The 11,688-nt window shown below is 34.3% G+C and overlaps 1 pseudogene; it reads right to left on the bottom strand.

The window, feature by feature from the left end:
• Positions 1–7,465: 7,465 nt before the first annotated feature.
• LOC140963693 (small nucleolar RNA R71) lies at positions 7,466–7,565 on the bottom strand (annotated as a pseudogene).
• Between the last annotated feature and the right edge of the window lie 4,123 nt (positions 7,566–11,688).

An 11,688-nucleotide genomic window follows, 5' to 3' on the forward strand; every position in this document is an offset into this window, starting at 1 on the left:
TGCTGCAAGTTCAAGATCATGTGTGGGGTAGTTTTTCTCGTGAATTTTCAACTGTCTCGACACATAGGCTATAACCCAGTCATTTTGCATCAGAACTGCGCCCAATCCAAGTTTAGATGCGTTGGTATAAAGAACATAATCCCCTTGCCCTGATGGCATAGATAACACTGGTGCTGAAATCAAGGCTTGCTTTAACTTGTCAAAACTGTCTTGACACTCGGATCCCCAAACAAACTTTGCATTCTTCTTAGTCAATGATGTCAATGGTACTGCAATGGATGAGAATCCCTTGATGAATTTACGATAATAGTCGGCAAGTCCCAAGAAACTGAGAATCTCGGTAACACTCTTCGGTACTAGCCACTCTTTCACTGCCTCAACTTTACTCGGGTCAACTTCCACGCCATCACTAAAAATGATGTGGCCTAAGAACGCCACTCTATCAAGCCAAAACTCGCATTTGCTGAATTTTACATATAGCTTCATGTCTTGTAGTACTTGCAGTGCTGTCCTCAAATGACAACTATGCTCCTCTTTGTTCTTCGAATAAATCAATATATCATCAATGAAGACTATAATAAACTGATCCAGATACGGCTGAAATACACGATTCATGAGATCCATGAAGATCACTAGCGCATTGGTCAACCCAAATGGTATGACCATAAACTCATAGTGCCCATATCTCGTGCGAAACGCTGTCTTGTGGACATCTGACTCTTTTACTTTCAACTGATGGTGCTCAGATGGAAGATCAATCTTAGAAAATATCGATGCTCCTTGCAACTGATCAAATAAATCTTCAATCCTTGGCAGTGGATACTTGTTTTTGAAAGTGACCCTATTAGGCTCTCGGTAATCGATGCAAAGACGCATACTACCATCTTTCTTTTTCACAAATAACACCGGTGCGCCCCATGGAGAATAACTTGGACGAATGAAACCCTTGTATAGCAATTCTTGGATTTGATCTTTCAATTCTTTCATTTCAGCGGGTGCTAGACGATAAGGCGCTTTAGATATATGAGCGGTGCCCGACATAAGATCAATAAAGAATTCCACTTCACGATCAGGTGGAATACCAAAAACGTCCTCGGGAAAGACGCCAGGAAAATCTCTCACAATATCAACATCTTCTAATTTCTGACTGATACATTCCTGTGCAGTAGTGACACATGCTAGATAAGCTTGACATCCACGCTTAATAAGCTTCCTCGCACATAGACAAGAGATAATGTGTGGCAATTGCCTGTTTCTTGCCACCTCGAAGACAAAAGATTTACTACTAGGTGGCCTAATAGATACCGATCGCTGAAGGAAATCAATCGAAGCTCCATTCGCTAATAACCAATCCATCCCAAGTATAATATCGATTTCGGGCAAAGGAAGCACAATAAGATCTGCCCGAACCGCATCCTTGAATAAACGAAGCTCCAGATTCTTAACAATCTTAGACGTGAGCATTTGATCACCAGATGAGATAGAAACTTTGAAACCCAAACCCATATCTTGAGGAGTAATTTTCAGTCTTTTGATGAAGGTTTCAGATATAAAAAAATGCGTAGCTCCTGAATCTAGCAATGCATAGGTAGCTACACCTTGGATGATGATCCTCTCTGCGGTGAAAGATGTCTTTTAAATCTTTTCATGTTGAAACTTAAGGATTTTACTATCATTAATTCCCAAAGTTATACGTAGATTGCTTGTTGAACTTGAACATTTCTTGAAAAATTGCATTTTAGCCCTCCAATTTTTTTTGAAATTTGCATTTTAGTCCCCCAAGAATTCGGATTTATGCATTATGACTCTTCTATTTTTCAAAATTTTTCATTTTAGCCCTTGAAGATTTTGAAAATTACATTCATGGCCCTTAAGAATTCGGTAATTGCATTTTGGTCCTTTAACTTTTTGAAAATTACAATTTAAATCCCAAAATTTCGAAATTCTCCCAAATCCCCATTATTATGATTTTCTTTAAATTTTGCCCCTAAACTTTTTATTTGGAATTAAGTCATCCTTTACATAAAATAAGGCACAAAATCTGTAGAACCCGTAATTAGACTGCGTATAAGCCATGCATAATTCTAGTATTTTTAAATTTAATTGACTTCATTGCATGAATATTTAAATGCTTTTCTTTGAAGTTAATTATTTTAGCCAGCAGTTTAATTGAATTCTTTTCAGTTAATTCAGTAAGGCCGGACTGGAGTTGGAGTTTAGAGATAAAAATTTAAGATTCAGAAAACATTTCCAGAATTTAATTTAGCTAGCAAGTAAGTTAATTTAAGTTATTAAGGAGGTTTGAGGATTTATTTAAACAACTTGAGGTGAGTAGAAAATAAATTCATTTAAGTTCCATAATTAAGGGGTTAGTTCACTAAATTAATTAAAGGATTAGTGAGGCTTTTAAGGGTTATAAATTTACTAGTTAGAAAATAATTCCCCTCCATTTATTAGTGAATTTTTCGGCCACTCATTAGTAGAATAAGCAATTATATGCCAACTCACCTTTGACCCATTCTTTATCATTTTTTTTAGCATGATAACCTTTTTAATTATTGATCAACCTTAATTAGTTTATTAATAAGCAATATCCTAGTCTAATTATCATGGATAATATCGGCCATGCTCCCCCCAAAAAGACTTGATCAAACCAATTCAAAATTTGAATGAGAGGTAGACTTGGTCTTGATTTTTTTTCCTATATTTTGCACCCATTCTCCTCACCCTCTTAACCACCATCCCCCCTCCCTAAGTCTCGAAATTCAGAGTGATTTTGGAGAGAAAAATCATGGCTAGCACTAGAGGAAACTAGAGACAAAACCAGGCATGCATATATTTTTCCTTGACTCTTCAATCGAGTCATACTATCATTATTTTTATGTTTCATGATCATCCTTTCATGTAAAAACTGAAATTTTCAACAAGAACAAGAAATAATTTCTGCACCGATTTCGTTTCTATTATGCTTCACGTTGGGTATGCTTCTTTTCGATTTCAGGGATGGCTCGTTCCAGGGGCTCGAGACTGCATGTAGACATGTACTAGGACATGTTAGGATCATGAAAGAACGTTGGTTCCAGCCCCATACTCATTGGAATTCAGAAAATGACAGCAACTCCCCATTGCTCTCCATTTGTGTTTCGAAAATTCAAGTGTGCTGTCATAAAGGAAGGGATCGGATCATGGCTGCCCCAGGGGCCTATAGCCATGGTTAGATCACTTCCCTAGCATGTCTAAGACGTGACTAAGTCGCCCTTTTGGTGGCTTGGTCCATGGTTAATTGGTTTTTAAATTAAAACTCAAGAGCAGCCCCTCCCCTCTCGGCCCCTTCGATTTTTGACAGCATGTGTTGTCTCAAATTTTGTGGAATGGTGTGGATCTTGGTTGGCCTATGGCCCTTAGCCACGGTTCATACCCTACCACTGGATGTCTAGATCGTGCCATGGTCAATGAAATGGCCACTTGAATGACACGAGACAACGAACGAAGCGAAACCCCCCAAGCGCGCAGATTTCGTTCTAGGCTAGGAGTGTGGTCGTGTTTCTGGTATGGCTCGGATTGTGGCTGGCCTAGGGCCCTTAGCCATGGTTCAAATCATTCCTTGGGATGTTTTTGAGAGGCTCTGGTTGGTGGTTCAAGCCCCAATGGCCAAAAGTCTCGCAAACGACGCGATGCAAGAGAAGTTGCTGCTGCTGGAATTTGACAGAGACTTGCTGTGACGGTTTGGAGGCTCGTTCGAGTTCTTGGTTGGCTTTTAGCCTATGGCCTTGAACTGGACAGTGCCTCATCAAGTTAGAAAGATCATGTTTTTGGCCGTTTGTGATTCGGATCATTTTTGGGGTCGTACGAGAATTTACAGTGCGATGTGCCAAATTGACTCTTGAAAGAGCATTTCATGTTTTGGCCTCCATTCACCTAGATTTGGCCCTCACCATTTTTGGAGCATTATTTTATCATTTTATGCATATTTTAATCATGATTACATGATAGGTTCAGTGTTGGTTCGGGTTGGTTCGGAGTCATGATTAAATACGAAGTCGGTAGGCGTAATTGTCACATTTTTGAAGGTTAATTGCATAGTTGGACATTATAAAGCTATTGCATATTTTTCGTGGCATATTTAGGTTGCAGCGAGCCTGGGAGCGATCCAATCCAATCAGTAAAATTATGACATGATATTTAATTATGTTAATTAATTATATTACGTGAAAAAATACAAATTTTGAGATTTATGCAATATTGCTTGTGGTCACTCTACTATCATGATTAAGTTCGGTCGCCAGTTACAGGTCAGTTCAGTTGTTTCACCCAGTATACTGTGGCAGTAGTCTGATCAGACATACATTATTAAGTCCGATCGCCAGTTACCGGTCAGTTCAGTTCAGGGACCACTTGCATAGACCATAATCTCACCAGAAAATTATATACAACTATTTCAGTACAGGGCTCCAAGGAGAAAACATTTTTACTATGATTTTCAGTTCAGTTATGCAAGTATTATAATTGCTCAGGACAAGTTATTTTCAGTATGCCTCATGACATGATATTTTATCCCATGCAAATCTTACTATATTACTTACTCGTTATTTACGATATATGCATGTTGAGTCTTTAGACTCACTAGACTTGATTGTTGTAGGTACTGATGATGTCGGGATCGAGGGCGAGGACCAGTGAGCCAGCTCGAGTCGGCAGTAGTAGGACCCGAGGACCTCAGTTCAGCATTTATTATTATTTGATTGCTCAGACATTTTTATATATTGTTGGATAAATTTTTAACTGTTGTTTCGAAAAATGTTAATTTCTTCCGCTGCCACTTTGAACATCAAACTTTATTTATCAGTTCAATTATGAATGCGGCAATTTTATTTATTTAAAAAGAAAATTTTTAAATTTTCCGCAATTTTTCAATCACGGATTTTTAGGCCTCTACAAAATCAATATCATTTCCATGGTTTCTAAAATCGTAACTTAAATTCAACTAAGCAGGACATGAAACCTAATTTCCACTAGGTTAGATCTTGTTCCCAAATCAATTCTAATAACCAATTTAACATTTCATGCAATAATAAGCAATATAAAAATGCTAAATGACTAGGTTACCCGTAATGAGTGTAGTGTCTGCCTCGTCCTCAGCTTCTTCGGCGTTCATAACATAAGCTCGTGCCGTAGTAGCTGCTTTCCTCTTTGGGCAATCATTAGCTTTGTGTCCATCCTCCTTGCAGTAGAAACATTTAAATGATCCCCATTCACATTTGCCAAGATGTAGAATGTTGCAAACTTTGCATGGTTGCCTCTCGGCAGGCTTCGGTGCTCCAGGATTTTGTAGCTTTGGTGGTGCTGGCTTCTTGACTGGACCTTGAGGCTTTTGAGGCCCTTGAGATCTAGGAGGATGATGAAATTTAAAATTAATAATTTATTATACGTTAAAACCTATATTTTAAAATTTAAGTTTCATTAAAACTATAAAATTATGTTATTTTAGTATTGTGTGTTTATATTTAAATGTCTTACTAAATATGTTTTATTTTCAGATTTTCTACATGTTGGTAAAATAATGATAACTCAAGCTAGAAAATTCAAATGGAGGTGATTCAAACACGTTTGGAATCCTTGAGAAATTATCTACAACTTTGCAGAAAACATGATTGCCTAAAAAGTTGGTTAAGATGATCAAATTGTGAAAATATCAAAAGGAGGACAAATTTACTTTCACCATGACCAACATATAGTAAAAAAATCATAACTATTTCAATATATAACCAATTGAGGTGAACCAAGTGGCCAAATTCATCTATAGACAATTTCCCACATGTTTGCTGTTTTGAGCAGAGCCAAATGCGGTGATTAAAGTCGTGGAACAAAGCATTGAAAGAAGGGATATGGAATTGAAGTTGGAGGAGACAAAGACTACTATTACAACTACATGGCATTAATAAAATTTTTGACCCTTTCTCTCATTTGGCCTATAAATAAAGGCCTTGTGCTAGCTTGAGAATCATTCTATCTCATTGTAAAATATAGTGTGAGTGTGTATAAAAGTTATAAGTTCCAATATATTTTTCATTTTCCAAATTATGAGTGATGTTGTTAGTGTTGATCAAAAGTAAGTTCATGGAAAGTTAAATCTATTATGTCAAGGTGAAGAGGATGAATTCTTGGTGACGTAAGATTGTTTATATTTGGTATATTCTTTATTATTTCTTTTCATTTTGCTAATTTTTTTTNTCTAACATTTACTTTATCGCAACTAACTTTTAATTTCTGCATCTAACATTTACTTTATCGCAACTAACTTTTACTTTCCGCATCTAACATTTACTTTATCGCAACTAACTTTTACTTTTCGCATCTAACATTTATTTTATCGCAACTAACTTTTACTTTTCCGCAACTAACTTATTAAATCATATATTTCATTTAGGCAATAGCGTGGCTTTGCCGGTTGTTCTAAATGAAATATAATGATTTAATTTAACATTTACTTTATGCAGTTATATATTTATATAGTTATATTATATATATAATCATAGGTATCATGTATAAAATATCAGTGAATTCGGTATTTTCTATAGTGGGAACTATATTATATTAGATGTGTGTTTAAATATTCATTTTCTTGAAACCATTATTTATGGTGGTTTCCTTTGTTTTACTTTTAGTTAAACAATATTGCATAAACCAAGAATAAATCCTCGAGCCTTGAAAAAAATTTATAATTTGTAAACTTTGTTCTTGCATTTGGTAATCTATAAATTAATAAATTTAAACTTAAAATAACCTCTCTGTGGATTGATCTCGTACTTACGAAATATATTACTTGCAGACAACCTATACTTGGGTGAATTATAATTTAAGTAATAGCAAGTTTTTGGCGCCGTTGCCGGGGAGGTATAAATTAAGTTAATATTTGTTAATTATGTTTTATTTATAAGTATTGTGTTGTTTTTTTTTTGTATGAGTATTTGGAGTCGAAAAAAACGTGGTAGAATTATTCGAGTATCTGAAAATAATTTAAACATGGATGATAATTCAAATAATCAAGATAATGATAAAAATAATGACAATAATAATAATAATAATCAAGAACATGATCAATTAAGAACACTTAGGCACCATATGAACCCTATTAGAACTAGTGCCCCATCTTGTTTAGTTTTTCCTCCTGATGCATCTAATTTCAACTTTAAACCTCAAATTATTCAACTTTTATCAAATTTTCATGGCTTAGGTTCTGAAAATCCATATTTACATCTAAGAGAATTTGAGAAAGTTTGTAACACTTATAATGATCAAAATTGTAGCATGGATATAGTTCGATTAAAGCTTTTCCCATTTTTCTTTAAAAGATAAAGCTAAAACATGGCTACAAAATTTGAGATCAAGTTCAATAAGATCATGTGAAGAAATGCAACAACAATTTCTCAAAAAGTTTTTCCTTCCCATAGAACAAACTATTTTAAAAGACAAATTACTAATTTTTCTCAAAAATAAGGAGAAACATTTTATCAATGTTGGGATAGATATAAAGAATTACTTAATACATGCCCACATCATGGTTTTGAAACATGGAGAATAGTTTCTCACTTTTATGAAGGTCTAATAACTAAAGATAGGCAAATGATAGAATTCATGTGTAACGGAACTTTTGAAGATAAAAACCTAAATGAAGCTATGGAGTATTTGGATTCATTAGCAGAAAATTCTCAAAATTGGGATAATATAGGTACAATAGAACCACCAACAACTAAAATCAATAATTCAACAAATGGGGGTGGTATCTATAATCTTAAAGATGATATAGATATTCAAGCTAAACTTGCATCTTTAGCAAGAAAAATTGAGTCATTAGAAATGAAAAAGAGTGGTCAATTAAAAAGTATTCAAGAAATTGTTTGTCATATATGTGATACACATGATCATGCTACAAAAGATTGTCCAACATTACCTTCATTTAAAGAATGTCTCCATGAACAAGCAAATTATGTTAACAATTATAAAAAACCAATATTAGATCCTTTTTCAACATCATATAATCCTGGATGGAAAAATCATCCTAATTTTAGTTGGAGGAATGATAATAATGCACAACCCTCACAACAATATTTTCAAAATAACCAAAATCATCAAGGTTATATTCCTTATGTTACACCTCCAAGAAAAAACTTTGAAGATGTAATTCATGCATTTATCCAAAAGCAAGAATCTATCAATATTCAAAACAGTCAATCTATGACTGATTTGAAAGAAACTCTTGCAAAATTTGCATCTGCACTTAATATTCATGAAAAAGGAAAATTTCCATCTCAACCTCAACCTAATCCTAAAAATCAAAATCAAGAATTAAAAAATGAAAAAATTGATCAAATAAAATCTGTTATTACCCTTAGAAGTGGTAAAATAGTTAATGATCCATATAGTAATGAAAACAAGGATCATTTAAAATCAAAGAGTAAGGATGATAATCCTGATACTTTTGAGAATGATGATACCTTAAATTCTAAAAATAATATGTTGAATGATAAATCATCTGAAATAGTAAATGAATCAAATAAACCTCCACCATTTCCTCATGCATTATCAAATCATAAAAAACAAAAAAATGATTCTGATATCTATGAAGTTTTTAAACAAGTAAAGATAAATATTCTATTATTAGATGCTATTAAACAAGTACCTTCATATGCAAAATTTTTAAAAGACTTATGTACTTTGAAAAGAAAATTGCATGTGAAAAAGAAAGCATTCTTGGCTGAACAAGTAAGTTATATTCTTCAAAATAATTCTATTTTAAAATATAAAGATCCTGGTTGTCCAACAATTTCATGTATTATTGGAGAAAATAAAATTAAAAAAGCTTTTTTAGATTTGGGAGCAAGTGTGAATTTACTTCCTTATTCAGTTTATTAAAAACTTAATTTAAGAGAATTAAAACCCACTTCTGTTACTTTCTTACTGGCAGATAGGTCAATCAAAATACCTAGAGGTATTGTAGAAGATGTGTTGGTTCAAGTTGATAAATTCATATATCCTGTAGATTTTATTGTTTTGGATACACAACCAATAGAAGTACATAATGAAATTACAGTAATATTGGGACGACCATTTCTAGCAACTTCAAATGCTTTAATTAATTGTCGAAATGGAATAATGAAATTGTCTTTTGGAAATATGACTCTAGAACTTAATGTGTTCAATTTATGTAAACAACCAAGTATTAATGAAAATGAATATGATAATGAAATTGAAACAATTGTGGAAGAAAATATACAAGAAGAAAACTTAAATCAACAATCTGAAGTTTTTTCAATAGAAAATTTTGAGTCTGAAAATAATTTTAAAGAAGATGATAATACAAAACTTGAATTAAAAGTTTTACCATTCGAATTGAAATATGTATTTCTTGGTGAAAATAAAACATTTCCTGTGGTAATTTCCTCCACTCTTCTACCAAATCAAGAAGAAGATTTAATTAAATTACTTAAAAAATATAAAAATGCAATTGGATGGACTTTGAAAGATATAAAAGATATATGTTAGACTTAATTTTGTTGTGGAGATGCTAGTACAAAACCAGTAGATGTAAATAAGCAGAAAACCAGAAGCACTTGTATCGCGCTAAAACCGGTAGCAGCACTTACCAAGTACTGCTTAATCTAATTAACAAATGACTTCTTAGCTAAAACCAGAACTAGAAGAAATACAAACCCGAAATAGACACTAGCAGATTGTTGCGTGTCTCAAGTCTTTAAATATTACTGTTAATCTATTAACTTGATACTAGCATTTATTGCTTCATTTAATGCCATTAAATGTTGTACGGGAACACTTAAGACGGCTTACCATTTTTGGTATGAACTGAGACTGATTGCTTTAATGTATTCTGCAGGGTCCATTTTCAGCAATAAAGCTGAATCACTGAAAAGTCAAAAGAGCCGTTCAGATTTTAACGTTGGTTTAAGCCTATATATGAAGATGGAGCACTTTTCAAGAAACAAGCAGTGAACGAATCTCAATCAAAGAATATCATTCGAGCATCGCTAGAACTCTAAGTTATCTAAAAAGCTCAACACTGAAACAGCAGCACACGCTTCATTGCATACACTTGATCATTTGAGATCATTTTGTGCTAGGTATTTTTTTTTATCTCTTCTTAAGCTATTCACTTCATTAATAGAAGAATTTGTAACTGGAAAAGAGTTCTTTTCAAAACTTAAGATCTTTCAAGTAGTTGAGTTGTAAAACTAAGAGTTTCAGTAGGCGAAGGGTAAGTCCTGTTGAAGTGGGTGTGTACAATTGTTGTACAGTATTCACCAAAGTCTTTTAGTGATGCCTTCTGGAAACAGAAGAAGGGGAGACGTAGAAGATTCATCTTCGAACTTCCAGAAAAAAACCTTGTGCCATCTACTACTTTTCTGTTTCACTATTTTTCACCCACTAACCAACAGATCGTTTCCGTACATTATCTTGTGATCTGCTGGTCTTTAAACTTGAACAAGAATATGCTAGTATCTTTAACAGAACTCTAGCACATCATTCTGAAAAATCGATTAAGTTTGCCGTTGAGTTTATTCAACCCCCCCTTTCTAAACTCAATCCGATCCTCAACAAGTGGTATCAGAGCTAGTTATTCTTGTTTTGAAAAATATTTAACAGACATGGCTCACTTCAGCAAAATTCCAATGTTCTCAAAAGAAGACTTTGACGACTGGAAAATCAGAATGCAAGCCCATCTTGCAGCTCAAGATGATGACATGTGGTATGTCATCACAGATGGTCCATTAAAGAGCGTAAAGCCAAAACCAGCTGTAGCTATTACTGAAAGCGCACCTCAGATGCTGGAAACACCAAGATATGAATGGACAAGTGAGGACAAGAAGAAAGCCAATATTGACAACGTAGCAAAGGACATTCTGTACAAGACACTCGACAAAAATACCTTCAGCAAAATCAAAATGTTTCCTACTACCAAGGAAATCTGGGAAAAATCGATTCAGATCTGTGAAGGAAACGAAGAAACTAAGGAAAACAAACTTTCCATAGCCATGCAGAAGTTTGAGAATATGAAGATGAAGGCTGGAGAAACAATGAATGAGTTTGATGAACGCTTCAGCAGCCTTGTAAATGAACTCTCAGCTCTTGGAAAAGATTTTGGCAACAGGGAAGTAGCACTAAAGGTAATGAGAGCCCTACCCAGAGAATGGGACGTGAAAACGATGGCAATGAGAGCTTCCAATGATCTAAACAAGTTAGAACTGCATGACTTGTTCTCAGATCTGAAGGCATATGTGGGGACCCGGGCTCTAACTCGATTATCTTTTGGGATTAATTGGATCTTTGCTAGAAAATGTGGGTCAAAATTTTGCTTTTAACATTTATTCAAATGTATATAAACAAGCACAAGACATTATATAAAATACTGTCATCTTATTCAACTACAATTAACCTTCACATGTTCGGCTACAATTAACATACTAGTGTTTAGAAATTCAGTACATGTCTAGTAAGAAACCACTAGTAATCTTCTACGCCCGTAATCTCCACGCTATCTCGATCTCTCATCCTCTGCGTGACCCCGATCCTGTCCCACCTGTTGTCATGCACACATACAGACACAACAACAGCCGGATACTCCGGTGAGAACAAATCCCAGTATAAAACATGGTACACAAGCATATACACAAT

Source organism: Primulina huaijiensis, chromosome 17 (genome assembly GCF_012295235.1).
Source record: "Primulina huaijiensis isolate GDHJ02 chromosome 17, ASM1229523v2, whole genome shotgun sequence".
NCBI classification, from domain to species: domain Eukaryota; kingdom Viridiplantae; phylum Streptophyta; class Magnoliopsida; order Lamiales; family Gesneriaceae; genus Primulina; species Primulina huaijiensis.